The sequence below is a fragment of the Eumetopias jubatus genome, unplaced genomic scaffold (assembly GCF_037043125.1).
Source record: "Eumetopias jubatus isolate StellerSeaLion01/CBP00866 unplaced genomic scaffold, mEumJub1_p1.0 scaffold_9, whole genome shotgun sequence".
NCBI classification, from domain to species: Eukaryota; Metazoa; Chordata; class Mammalia; order Carnivora; family Otariidae; genus Eumetopias; species Eumetopias jubatus.
The window spans coordinates 112,584,007-112,599,114 of NW_028274815.1; positions in this window are offsets into that span (position 1 = coordinate 112,584,007).

A 15,108-nucleotide genomic window follows, 5' to 3' on the forward strand; every position below is an offset into this window, starting at 1 on the left:
AACTGCTCACTGAGGCCTGGAGAGCTCTGGCCCCTGCCCGTCACTGATACCCCCGTGTCCTTTATTTTCCTTCTCCTCTGACCTCCCTCTGGTGCATTATGTATTCTATCTATGTGTTTGTTTCCTTCATCCCTCCACTAGATAAGCTCCATGAAGGCAGGGCTTTTGTGTTCTTCACTCGTGCACCCTGAGCCCCTGCCACAGTGCCTGACGCATAGCAGGTCCTCAACAAATAACTGGTTGGATGAACCTGGGAGAAAGACCTCCCTCTCTTCAGCTCAAGGGGGACGACTGCGCGGTCCGGCATGCCCCCTGTGGTCGTGCTTCGGTAACTGCAGCCCCTCCCTTCTCCCCAAAGCAGGTTCTCATTCAGCCACAGGGGGGCATCATCCCAAAGGGCACCTGTTGCTTCCAGCAAAGGCAATAAGAAGGTGGAGCTAAAAATGGGTGTATTAGGGAGGGGGAGCAGGGTGTGAAGGGAATGCCCCCTCGCCCTTTCCCTGCACTGCCTGAGCTGGACTAGGACGTATTAAGGGCCAATTACCCTTTATATTGAGCACCTGAGACCATCGATGTCAAGACCGGGTCTTTAGCTATGACTGATGATAAGAGCCGCATCCAATACTTTGTGCCAGGCCCTGCATGTACCTGACCTCACGTAGTCTGACAGCAACCAGAGGCACTATGGTTAGCTCATTTAATGCAGAAAGACCCTGAGTCTTAGCATGGTAAAGGGACTAACCTGAAGTCCCACCCTGAGAAAGAGGCAGAACCAACGTTTGAATCCCAACCACCTGCCCAGAGCCACAGTCCTTGACCACCAAACAATTGCTGTGAAAAAGGCAAGGCCCGAGGACAGAGGCAGCAGAGATGACTGGGGCAGGGGGAGCTCAGGGAGGGCTTCTCAGAAGAGGGCACCCTTGAGCTGGACTATGAAGGATGATCAAGGGTTGGTTCTTTGACAAAGAGGCAAAAAGATTTCCCTTCCTTCAGAGACCAGCCAAAAGGATGTGTGAAGGTGTAGGGCAGGCAGCTCTGGCTGAACTTTGGGCTCTGAGAGGGGGCCAGCGCCAGGGACAGCATCTGGTCCGCTACTTACAAGAGTAAGCCCCCCATCAGGCTTGTGAGATGAGAGCAAACTGATGAAACCCAGATGGACCCCAGAAGCTGGGGCCCAAGCCCTTCCTCCTCAACTCCCCTCTCTCTGCAGTTTTCCCATTTTTAGAGTGGTTTGTCTGCAGAATTAAAGGAATCAGCACACCTAATGCTCTTAGCCCAGTGACCCAAGTTGTCAGTAACAATGTTTCCCAAACCTCTGAGTTCCCGTGTCCCCAGATCAGCCAGTACTGTCGGCTTGGAAACCCACACTCCAGCCTCCAGGGCAGATTTGGGACAACTAACTCCCCACGGGTGATAGGGCTTATCAGAAGATTTCAGACTGATAAGGTGGCTGGTAGCTTGAGTGACCCTTGCACCGTCCCTCCCTGGGTCCAGGGTCTGTCCTTTCTGGCTTGGTTTTTCAGCCAAAAACCTGAAAGTCAAGGTCCCAATCAGCTGAGACGCAAGAGGCTCTGAACAGGTGGCTTATCAATGATCCTCGATCCCGAGAAATGAGACAGCTTCCCCTCCAGGCAGACCAGACAGGTGCCCAAATCCCCGGTGGTGGCCAGATTTCGAGAGAGACTTTGAACTCTGAACACTCTCAACTCTCCAGCCAGATGACAGAGATCTATAGTGGGGGCGGGGGGTGCGGGGGAGTTCCTGGGGCTAAGAGTTGTCACGAAGGCCTGACAATTATCTAGGCTAAGTCCTTGAAGCCCCAAGGGCTCAGGGGGAAGTAACCAAGAGGCGATTTTCCCAGGGCCCTGAGCTGGGCCTGGATTTGAATTTCACCCCACCCCTTAAATGGCTGTGTGTCCTTCGACCAGCCACTCCCTTCTCTGAGCCTTAATGCCCTCATTTCTAAAGGAAGACATGATTGTAACTTCCTCAGATGGTTACTGTGAGAATTAAGTGAAATAACCCATAGAGGCTCACACTTGAGCATCCAGTGTTACTTGGCCAGGGCAAGAGGTAGACCAGTGAGCTTGTTAAGAGCCCTCTGTTTTCACAGGGCCAGCTGAGATCTTGAGCACAAGAAAATGCACTTTCTAAAATCCAGGTCTCTCGAAGAGTTAAATATCAAAACAAGTGAGAGGGGGGCGCCTGGGTGGCTCAGTGGGTTAAGCACCTGCCTCCGGCTCTGTCCCCGTGATCTCTGGGTCCTGGGATCGAGCCCCGTGCTGGGCCCCCTGCTTGGCTTCTCCCTCTCATTCTGCTTGCTGCTCCCCCTGCTTGTACTCTCTCTGTCTCTGTCAAATAAATAAATAAAATCTTTTTTAAAAAATTAAAATTTAAAAAAAAATTAAAACAAGTGAGAGAAATGTAGCCCATGGTATCCATCAGGCAACAAGAGTTGGTAAACACCTGCTTGGTGCAAAGCCCCAGGGTTCGTGGTGAGCCAAGGCCCCAGGGTTCATGGTGAGCCACCAGGTTCGTCCAGGGTCCCACCCCATGTACAGTCTGCAGAGAAGGGTGGTAGCTAAAGGACGGTGAGGTTGGTGGGGGAGAGACCGACCCCGGGAGCTCCTCACAGATGGATGTGGCCAGTCAGGGGGCCAAGGGAGCCTTCTCCAAGGAGGGGACTTTGGACCCGAGAACTGGATGTTGCACAGATATCTACCAGGTGGTCAGAGAGTAGGTGGAGAATGTTGTGGGAGGAGGGACAGAAGGCACAAAGGCCGGTTAGCTCAAGAAAGTGTGGAGCATTCTGGGAGTGAGACATGCACACATGAATGAATGGATAGCTTTTGATCACTCTTTGTAATATAAGACGTTTCCAAATGAATTTTAAATGTCCATCCACCCAGATGGTTAAGTAAATTCTGGATACAGTCACATAGTAAATACAGCGCAGCCATTTGTAAAGAATGAGTTTCTCCATGCATGAAAATGGGTGTTCTCCAAGATACCTGATAAGTCATTTCCAGGAATAGGGCTCACCATGTGCCAGACACTGTTCTAAGCACTTGATGAAAATTAGCTCGTGATCCTCACACCAGCCCCATTCGGGAGAAAGAAAAGAGAAACATGGAACGTAGGTTACTTGTGCCAAGTCACTCAGCCAGCAGGTGGGGGAGGCAGGATTTGAACTTGGGGCCTGCATCCAGCATCTGTGCTGGACCATTTTCCCTCCCTCCTTCAGAATTGTGTAGTTTGCTTCTGTAGGGGAGACAAAATGTCACCGCTACCCATCTTAGGTTTTCACCTGGGACTCTAACAAAAATTAGATTAACAAGAGAAAACCCTTGTATTAATTCATGCCGTACACATTACTCGGAGAAACCTAATGAAAAGCAACTCAAAATGGCAGCTTAGAATTCCAACCTAGACAGTATCAGTATCTTCTACAAAGAACAACACATTTGCAGAAAAATGACAGGACAAAGGGAAATGACTTAAGGCTTCTGAGGGCAGCAGACTGGAAAGGTAAGTACATGGGAGGGAATGAACGGAGGAAGGTTTGTTTGCAAATTCCTCCGATGTCCTCTCTAGATTTATATCTGTCTCCAATAAAAGGAGAATTTATATTCCTGCCTTGAGGCAGAAAAGAGGGAGCTTTTTCTGGGCTTGCTCCTTCTTAATTGCCTTCAGCTCAAAATAATTTCTATGTCAAAGAGGCATATTTTGGGATGACATATTCTGCTTTCCTTCACTTCCATCCATATAAAATAAAATGGTTATAAATACATATTTGATTATATCTATAGAGACCCCTCCACTCTGGAAAGACATACCAAACAGTAATTGTGGGTGCCAGGAACTGGCGCATCTGGGGGGCTGAGGGATGGCGTGGGAGGGGGATTATTTTACACTGCCTTTTTTTTTTTTTCTTTTTGCTTTAGAATTTTGTATCATGCATTTTTAATGCCTATTAAAGATCCTGCTGACTGGGGGGAGAGGATGGATTCACAACACGTAGGCTTTGTATGGGAGTGCAACTTGCTAGGACCAACTTGGAAAATGAATTTTCCTAGATGTAAACCCAAGAGAAACGAGTGCCTATATACAAAAGAGGCATTTCAATACAGCCCCAAACGAGAAACAACCGAAGTTCCCAGGAACGGTAGAATATACAAATCAATGTGTCTAGTTACACAATGGACTACCACACCGCAAGGCAAACGAACAGGGGACCACTGCACAAATACACTGATGAATTTCACGGACATAACGTTCATCCAAAGAATCCAGACACAAAAAAAGCACATACCACCTGATTCCATTGATACAAAACGAATCTGTGGTGTCAGAAGTCAGGATCAAGGGTACCATCTGGGAGAGGGGAAAGGAACAAATGGAAGGGCTCAGTGAGACTTCTCGGGGACTGGTCCTTGAATCGGGTGATGGTTTCTCAAGTGTGTTCAGTCGATGAGAAGTCATCAAGATCACACTTTTGACTGTGAATTATCTGTATGTATGTCACCCATGAATAAAAGGCTTCAAGAATGAAAAAGTAGCCGGGAGGTGTTTGCAACTGTCAAGGTGAGAGATGAGAGAGCCGGGCCCTGCCTGGAGCTACGGTGGGGTGGAGAGGGGGCTGAGGAGAGGGGCAGTGAGGAAGCCTGAGAAGCCAGGAGGGCGCCCTGCTTCTGGGCTGCTGCTTATGGTGCAGCCAGAGAGATCTGGGAGCAGGCACAGGCCTGCGGGAGTATGAGGAGCGTGGCTTTTGTGGTGCCTGGGGATGTGCCGGACAGACGCCATTCCAAGAAATGCTTGGCTGCGTCTGGGTTCAGAGGGAAGATCTAGAATCTCTGATTTTGCAAAGTCCAACTTGGAGCTCCTTCCAGGAGGAATCCTACTCACTGGGAACCTATCTGGTCAGGAAAAATAGCTTTGTTCCCTCTAAGCTTTATCCCCAGAGCCCTGGGGCCTTGATGGAACCTGGCAGGTCTAGAAGCTTGGGGTCCGAGGGGGTGGCCAGGGCTCTGGGGCCAGGTGCTCAGGAAGCTCAGTGAATGAGAAGGGGTGGAGTAGATGTTCCCCGAGGCCTGAGCCTGAGGGGGAGATAGGTCACGGGCTGAGTTAACAGTAAGTCCACTGGCCACTGCCAGGTGGTATGGTCTGTGCCATACTCAAGGCGGCGGACACAAGGAAACTGAAGTTTCACAAAGAAGCTTCATGTAGTCTTATTACAGAGCCTCAAATATGCCCCCTTCTTAGAGAGTCGGAGGATCCCATTACGAGGTGTCCGTTTCCCAGGGGCACGAGATGCAATGCACCTAACCACGTGCCAGACTGCCCGCACCGCCACTCCTCCACCATCTCTCTGCTGCCCTACACCCTGCTGCCCTAGCATCCACTCCTCCACCTCCTGCCCCTGCGCATGCCCACAGTTACCCGCCCCCTACGTCCGGCCCCTCCACGCCCACCACTGCAGTCTCCACCACCGATTCCAGCAGCATGGGCTTCCTTGCCTCTGCCCCCTCCTCCGCCGCAGTCTCTCCATCTTCTAGGGCCTTCACCCCTGCTTCTTCCAAACTCAAGCTCTCTGAGAAGGCCCACACTACACAGGGAAACATTTTTTTTTTAAAGGAAAGCTATTACCAGTAATTTTTTCTGGTTATACCCGATGATTTCAAACACCTAAAACAACAAGTTACTGTCCTCCATGGTCCGCCATCACCACCCAAGATAACGACATCACCGAATGCCGAGCCTTGGGGACTTCTCTTCTAGGATGACGGTTAAGACTCATCAAGTGCTTGCTTCCTGCCAGACAGGGTTCCGAGCGCTTCAAGTGAAAACTTTCCACGACAGAATTATAAATGTAATTCTCAAAACAACCTTAGGAAGCGTGTGCCATTTTCCCTCCGTTTTACAGGTGAAGAAACCGAGGCACGGAGAGTAAAATGAGTTGTCCTCCTCCCTCATCTTCCATCCTTGTCCTCACATGGGGCTCCTTGCTGGTCCCCAGGCCTGCCTGGCAGGCCCCACCTCCCCACCTTTGCACACGCTTTTCCATCTACCTGGGACACACTTCCAGATCTTTACATGGCCCAGCCACACACACACACACACACACACACACACACACACACACACACACTAAATGCAGGTGTCTGATTAAATGCTCCCCCTGGAAGGCCTCCCCTGATCCCTACCCCCCTCAACCAGCTTTGTTTTGCTTTGTGACAATTTTTACTACCAGCCATATTCATTCACCCACTCAGCACATACTTAGCAAGGCCCTCGGGTGTGCCCGGTACCGTTCTGAGTACTGGGGCTGCAGCAAGGGAAAGAGACGCAAGCTCCACCCTCACGAACTGACATCCTCGGGGAAACAGACTTTTGTCCATTGACTCCGAACAGCTGGCCTATATCCTGGCTCCATTTATGAGCTCTGTGGCTCAGTCCTTAACCTTTCTGAGTCTCGGTCCTCCTCCCATCTGTAAAACTGGGCTGATCATAGAGCCCACCACGCGGACTGTTGCAAAAATGAAATGAGCTAGGGGGTGCCTGGCTGGCTTAGTCGGTAGAGCATCAGACTCTTGATCTCAAGTTCGAGTTTGAGCCCCATGTTGAGTGCAGAGATTCATTAATGAAATGAGCTAACCTAATAGCGACTGTTCAGTAATTATTAGCACTTACTATTAGGGTTGTGATTGTCACCATTAGGCTCCGTAGGGAGGCAGAAGTGGTCACTCTTTCCGCGATGACCCCACGGCCCCAAAGTTTCTCAGAGCAGACAGAGATCAGTGGGAGGCAGAGAAGACCTGAAAGAGGAGGCAGGCCTGGAGCCAGGACTCAAAGAGGGGGTGGGATTTGGAGAGGTGGGAGTTGGGGAGAGAAGGCTCTCCAGGTGGGACTCCCTGCACAGAGGTAGGGAGGTGGGACTGAGCACAGGGTCCTAAGTGTGCTTCTCCGTTTTTGTTCCCTCTCAGAGAGCACGCATGCTGGCTGGGCGCCCTCTGTTGCCAGTTCTGGGGGCCAAGGGACAGCCTGGTAAGGAAGCAGGAAGCACGTAAGGCGGCTAATGGGTTTAAGAGGGTGGGAGTGGTCTCATGCCCCAGGGACTGTAAGCACGAGACTGTGGGGACACCCAAACAAGAAATGTCACCGGAACACTTAAGTGAGGCTCAATCCCACACTGAACTTGGCCACACCCCAGGAGGGTTGGCAGAGTGGAGACCAGCCTGGCCAGAGCCACTTTGCCCTGGTGTGGAGGGAGCAGCCCGGATTGTGACAATTGTTTTTCTCCTGCCTTTTTGCTCTATCAAGGCCACCAACATCTCCACACCGCCAAGGCCAATGGCCACTGCTCTGGCTGCTTGTCCTCCCAGTAGCCTCCATAGAGTGTCCACCGGCCCCTCAGGGCTTACAGAGACCCTGCTCTCACGCACCTGCCCCTCCCAGACTCCTTGGCAGGATCCTGGGTCGGTCAGTTGGTTGGTTGGTCGGTCGGTCGGTCGGTCGGTCGGCCGGCCAGTTGGTTGGTTTTGAGCACTTTCTTACTTCCTATCACTACAAGATGCTTCAGGATCATCTTGTATATTTCCTACCCTGATCCTGGATTGGGTATTTCTTCAAGGAGCCCTGGTTCCTTTTATTGGAGAATGGTATTAGAAACCGAGATCTGGGCACTAAGTGGGCTCCTTGCTCTTTGCATGTCTTTCTTTTAGGCCCTGACAGCCAACAGAGCAAAGAAATATATGTGTGTATACTAATCTGTAATATACACATATCCATAAATATTTCTGTGTGTAGCCATCTGTATCTATATTAAATTTAACATAGTTTTTACTGACGGCTCTTTTTACATCTCTTTTTTATAATGTTTATTTCATTGCTGAGATTATCTATTTTTTTCCTTCATTTCATGGGAATTTGTAATTCATTGTCGAAGCATTTTTATGATGGCTGCTTTCAGACCTCCTTGGATAATTCTAATATCAGATTCATCTCAATGCTGGAGTCAGTTGATTTTTTTTCTCATTCAAGTTGTGATTTTCTTGGGTCTTATTAGGATGGGTGATTTTCAGTTGTATCCGAGCATTTTGTTTATCATGCTTGGAAATGCCAGGTCCTATCTAAGCCCTTTATTTTAGCAGGCAGGCACCCTATTTAGGTCTGACATCCAGGTCCTGGACCATTTTTGTGGGCTGCGATTCCAACGACAGTTTAGTTTTTAGAGCCTTTGCTATATGATTTTGGTCAGTTTGGGTTATCTGGTATTATTGGGTCTCCTGCTGGGTGCTACTCGTGCTCCCAGGAGGGTGGACGGGGTTTCCCCAGCCCTGGCTGCCCTGTGTCTCTTGGTAGGGAGGGAAGCATCGGACCTACTATGGTTGCTTGTTTGGCCAGGGTCCATCCTGCCTGTTCCACCTGCTCACCCCCCGGGTCTCCCTGTGGGAAAGGTGAGTGCTCTGCATGCTTACTGTTAGTGCTGTTGGGCTCAGCTGAGGCTCCCTTCAATCCAGGGCTGCCTACCTGAGCCAGACGGACCCGGGCACATTTCTGGTTTTATGTGGTACTCGTTTCCTAAGGCTCTTGTGGCAAATTACCACAGACTTGGTGGCTTAAAACAATAGAATTTATTCTCTCCATTCTGGGGGGACAGAAATCCAAAATCAGTATCTCTTGGGCACACCGAGGTGTCGGCAGGACCACACTCCTTCTGGGGACTCTAGGGGAGAAAATGTTACCTGAGTCTTCCAGCTTCTGGTGTCGGCTGTTTTTCCTTGGTTTGTGGCTACATCACTCTGGTTTTTAACGCCGGCATCTTCAAATGTCTCATCGCTTTCTTTTGGCGGGGGAGGAGGGGGGAGAGGGAGAAGGAGAGAGAGACAGAGAAATCTCCTTCGGCTTTCCTCTTATATACATGCAATTGCATTTAGGGCCCCCTGATAATCCTGGATAATCTCCCCATCTCAAGATCCTTAACTTAATCATATCTGTAAAGGTCCTATATCCATGTAAAGTAACATTTACAGGCCCCAGGGATTAGGACCTGACTTCTTTGGGAGACCATTTTTCAGTCTACCAAGTGTAGCCATAGACAACTTCACGTCACTACACCTCAGCTTTCTTTTCTGTAAAAGGGGGTTAGTAACAGTGATGTTGGGATGAGGATTCGATAAACCACTATATACAAAACACCCATCACTGCATTTCGTATACTCAGGTCAGCCACCTGTTGCCTTGCCAGATGGGTAAAAAGATTCCACCATGGGAGGATGGGGTCACAAAGGATGGGAGGCAGGTGGGTAGGAGTCTCTGTGTTCTGGCTTCCCACTGAGGGCACAAATCCTGCAAAAGGCAGAGTTAGCTAGGATAAGGGGAAAATCAAAAGTACTGGAGAAGGTCACACCCGAAGGTAAAACCCCACATCTTAGGTGAGGCTTACAAAGTTCCCTGAAGTTCCCCACGCTTCTAGAGTAGGCTGGGGAAGCTGCCAGCGTGGGGCACCTCAGGGCCAGAGGTGATACTCAAAAGAGTTAACAACTAGCAGGACAATGCTGATCACAAGACTGGCCCTAGGTTGGAACAGGTTCCTGGGGGGCCCTGCTGTGCCAGGTTATCAACTCTTCAATTGCTAGGTCACAGAGAGGTCTGAGAAGGCGGTGCCCCAGAGAAGAGTAGGGAGAAAGGCAATAGGGGACAGGGGGCACTGCTATCTAGTAACTGTTTTGGAGGTATTTTAGTATTTTAATAATCACTGAGATCTTTGAGGTGGATTGTATGTCCCAGAAATGGCTATAACAAAGATTCCCATCCCGCCTACTCTTCTCAGTGATGTGACTTTTACCCTCCTCCCACTGAGAAGTGAGGTATAAGTTTCCTTTCCTTTAATCTAGGGTGGGGGTGGGTATGGAATAAGTAATGTGATGTGACTTTCAAGATTAGGTCCTAAAATGTGATAGAGCTTCCACTTGGTTCTCTTGGGACACTCCCTATTGGAATCCAGCCACCACACTGTAAGGAAGCCAAACACCTTTGGACAGGCCACATATAAGTATGAACTAAGCAAATAAGTTCCCAGATTTCTGATTGGAGGACCAAAAAGAGGAGTGCTAGCAAACCAAAAATTTATTGAGGCAATCACAGAGAGGGAAGAGCTCAGGAAAGCAACCTAAAAAGTTGCTTATAAACTTCTGGGCCCACCCCCCTGTTTCATATAGGTAAATTAAACATTAAACAGTTGACATAGACTTTGAGAATTTACTCTAAGATTGACTACTGCCCAGGCCCTAGACAGACCACTGAGTGGTGCACACACAGGATGGATTCAAATGGCATGGGAGAGGCTTTGAAAATAGAAATGACCTCGAAGTCATAACCCACAGAAGGCTGGTTGGAACTCACAGCCTGAGCCAATCTGATCAATTGCCTGCTAGAACAAAATGTCAACATTCTCCATAGGATTTTTAAAAGACTCTGAGTATTACAACATGATATTCAGAATGTCCAGATACATTCCAAAATGACCTGACATATGAAGAAACCTGAAAATCTCAACTCACATGGGAGAAGACAATCGACAGATGCCAATGTTGAGGTGGTACAGCTGTTGGAATTATCTGACAGTCTTTAAAGCAGCTACTATAGGGGCGCCTGGGTGGCTCAGTCAGTTAAACATCTGTCTTCGGCTCAGGTCCTGATCCTGGGTTCCTGGGATCGAGCCCCGTGCCAGGCTCCCTGCTCAGTGGGGAGCCTGCTTCTCCTTCTACCCCTCCCCCAGCTTGTGCTCTCTCTTTCTCTCTCTCTCAAATAAATAAAATCTTTAAAAAAAATGAAAAATAAAACAGCTACTATAAAAATGCACCAGCAAATAAGGGCAAGCCATCTAGAAACAAATGGACAGATAGAAATTTTAAGCAAATAAATAGAACATATAAAGAACAAAATGAAAATCTTAGAATTGAAAAATAAAATAAGCAAAAACTTAAAAACTCTTCGGATGGGTGCCTAGCAGAATGGAGATGGCAGAGAAACAAGTCAGTGATCTTGAAGATAGAAAAATAGAAATTATCTAATCTTGGGGGCACCTGGGTGGCTCAGTTGGTTAAGCTTCCTACTCTTGATTCCAGCTCAGATCGTGATCTCAGGGTCATGAGATCAAGCCCCGTGCCAGGCTCCACAATGGGCATGGAGTCTACTTATGATTCTCCCTCTCCCTTTACCTCTGCCCCTCCCTCCAGCTTGTGTGTGCGCACTCTCTCTCTCTCTCAAAAGAAAAAAAGAAATCATCCGATCTGAACAACACAGAGAAAGATTTGGAGGCAATGAACAGAACTTCAGGAACTGGTGGGGACAATTCCAAAAGAATGAATGTTTATGTCATCAGAATCTGGGAAGAACAGGAGAAAACAGTGGTGCAGAAAAAAATATTTGAAAAACTAATGGCTGAAAACTTCCCATATGTGGTGAAAGATATAAACATACACATTCAAGAAGCTGAATGAAACACAAACAGGATAAACCCAAAGAAATCTAAGCCCCATTTTTCAAATTTTGGAGTTGCAAGGAAGGAATCACTTCCCCTGTCATCAGGGATGCTTCTAACTTGAGACTCAAATGACATCATGTGTCCTTTATAAACCATGAAAATAATACACACAGAGAGTAAAAATAAATTCAATCAGTTCAGAAGGATATTAAATGAAAAGTCTAATCTTCCTTTCTCCTTGTCTCATCTCTTAGAGTCACTCACTATTTCTGTTTTAAGTTCTTCTGGTTACTAAAGTTTGATTTTTAAAAGATTTGAACACTGGGGCACCTGGGTGGTTCAGGTGGTTAAGCATTTGATTCTTTTTTTTTTTAATTTTTTATTGTTATGTTAATCACCATACATTACATCGTTAGTTTTTAAGCATTTGGTTCTTGATTTTGGCTCGGGTCATGATCTCAGGGCCCTGGGATCAAGCCCCGTGCTCAGCTTGGCGCTCAGCAGGGAGTTTGCTGGAAATTCTCTCTCTCTCCCTTTCCCTCTGCCCCTCCTTCCAACTCGCTCTAAAATAAATAAATAAATCTTTTTTAAAAATTAAAAAAATAAAAGATTTGAACACAACATTTTTATCAATGAATAATTAGGCTTAAGCTAACAAATTAAGTCTTATGAGAAAATAAATAATAATTTTGTAAAAAAAATTAATAACTAGGTACGTATGAACATAGAACCAAAACCAACTTGGAACTCAACACACACAAAAAAATCTGATTAAAAACAGGCAGATGACATGAATAGACATTTTTCCAAAGAAGACATCCAATAGACACATGAAAAGATGCTCAACATCAGTAGTCATCAGGGAATTGTAAATAAAACCATAATGAGATATCACCTTACACCTGTCAGAATGACTAGAATAAAAAAGACAAGAAATAACAAGTATTGTCAAAAACGTGGAGAAAAAGGAACCAGCTTGTGCTTTTGTTGGGAATGTAAATTGGTGCAGCCACTGTGGAAAACAGTATGGAGGTTCCTCAAAAAATTAAAAATAGAAATACCATACCATCTAGTAATTCCACTACTGGGTATTTTTTAACCCAAAGAAAACCAAAAAACTAACTTGAAAATATGTATGTATCCTTATGTTTACTGCAGCATTATATGCCATAGTCAAGATATAGAAGCAAGTGTCTATGAATAGATGAATGGGTAAAGAAGATGCAATATACATATATGGTGGAATATTACTCAGCCATACAAAAGGATGAGATCTTGCCATTTGTGACAACATGGATGGACCTAGAGGGCATTAGGCTGAGTGAAGTAAGTCAGATTGAGAAAGACAAATACCGTATGATTTCACTGTGGAATCTAAAAACCAAAACAAATGAACAAACAAAAAACAGCGAAAACAGTCCCATACAGAGAACATTCGGATTGTTGCCAGAGGGGAGGCGAGCAGGAGAATGGGAAAATGGGTGAAGAGGAGTGGGAGGTACAGACTCCCAGTTATGGAATGAACAGGTCATGGGGATGAAAGGTACAGCATAGCGAATATAAACAACAGTATTGTTACAGTGTCGTATGGTGACCGGTGGCGGCTACACCTGTGGTGAGCACAGCATAATGTGGTGGAATCACTATGTTGTACACCTGAAACTCAAGTAACATTGTATGTCAACTATACTTCAATGAAAAAGAAAAAAAAAGCCAGGTTGGAAAGGAACTCTCCCAGTTACTTAAAAAGTCTTACAAATATCTACTAAGTGTCCCTCATGTTATAGAGCACACATCCGCCCTGGGCGCCAATTCATCTCAGGCCCGCCCTACATCTCACTACCGACAGCCAAAATGTAGTCACATGCTTCCATTCCCCAAAGCAGTGAAGAAGAGGGGGTGCAAACCTGAGGTTCTCGGCAAATCCCCTAACGGAAAGGTAAGCAAAATCTTATATCTGTGGATTGGGATGGACGTTGCCTCAAAGACCGGTCTATGTTCTGAACTGATGCCCAGTCCAGAGCCATAAGAGAACCACCAGATCACAGAATGAAAATGAGGGAAGCCACAGGGTGGGCTGGGCCAGGAACTCTGCAGTCTGACTTTCCCCAGGTGGTGGTGGAGGAGGCAGGATGGGGTGGGGCAGCGGTCCTGCCCACTGGGGAGCTCTCCCTTTTTAATTTTGTTTTTGTTTTGTTTTGTTTTGTTTTGTTTTTAAGTAGGTGGAACCCACACGGGGCTTTAACTCAGGACCTTGAGATCAAGACCTGAGCTGAGATCAAGAATCGGTGCTTAACCAACTGAGCCACCCAGGTACCCCTAATTTTGTCTCTTAATATCCATTTCCCCTTCTTCTGTAGGCAGAGAACCCCTATTTTTAGTTGGGCACAGGGACATCCCGAATGAAGACTATATATCCCAGCTTCCTGTGCAGCTCAATTTGGCCACACAACTATGTAGCAGCGAATGAGATGTGAGGGGAAGAGATGCATGCAACTTCTAGGTCATGCACTTACAGGGACGGAGATATGCCCTCACCTCCCACCTTTCCCCCTTTCCACTGGTTGGCAATGCAAACATTCTGGAGAGCCAACTTGGGTCATGCACAGGAGAGGAGGATCCTAGGGATGGAGAAGCACAAGTAAAAGGATCAGCCTGTGAAGCTGAACTGCCTGCCCTACCTGCCTCTGGACTGTTTGAAGAGAGAGACAACAACTTCAGTCTCCTTTCAGCCACTGTTACTTTGGTTTCTGTTACAGCCCGTATCCGAAATAATATAAAAATACCAAAGCTGTCACAAGCTTCCTGAGATGATTCTTCTTCTTCTCCTTCTTCTTTTTTTTAAAAGACCTTATTTATCAAAGAGAGAGAGCACACAAGCAGGGGAAGTAGAAGGCAGAGGGAGAAGCGGGCTCTGATGCAGGACTCAATCCCACGACGTTGGGATCATGACTTGAGCCAAAGGTAGGCACTTAACCAACTGAGCCACCCAGGCATCCCTCTTACTGAGATTCTAGGGAAGGGGACATAGATGATGGGAAGAGTGTCCAAGAACTTTGAGGACATGTTTAAAATATCTCAGGAGCACATATAGGAAGACCCAGAGAAGGATTATGCACATCCGCCTCCCTGCAGTCCTGCGCTGTGTCACAGTGTTCCCTGGGGCCACAGTACCTCTGTGTGTTCCTTCTCTACTGGCATACACACAGCGGGTCAACTCCTTCAGACCTTGGCTAAACCTGGCTACCTCAGGGAAGCGATCCATACACCCCAGACTAAGTTAGGCATCTCTGTTATAGGCGCCTCAGAGCATAACAATATGTATCACTCACAGTACTAACAAATTTGAAACTTTACATTTATCTCTATGGCAATTTGATGGTCTCTCCCTCACCAGACTCTAAGTTCTGCGAGGTCAGGGACTGAATCTGTCTCCTTCGCTGTTGTCTCCCCAGCGCCCAGCACAGCGCACCGCATATGGGAGGGGCTCAATAAGAACCTTAGTCTAGGGGCGCCTGGGTGGCTCAGTTGGTTGGGCGACTGCCTTCGGCTCAGGTCATGATCCTGGAGTCCCGGGATCGAGTCCCGCATCGGGCCCCCCTGCTCGGCAGGGATCCTGC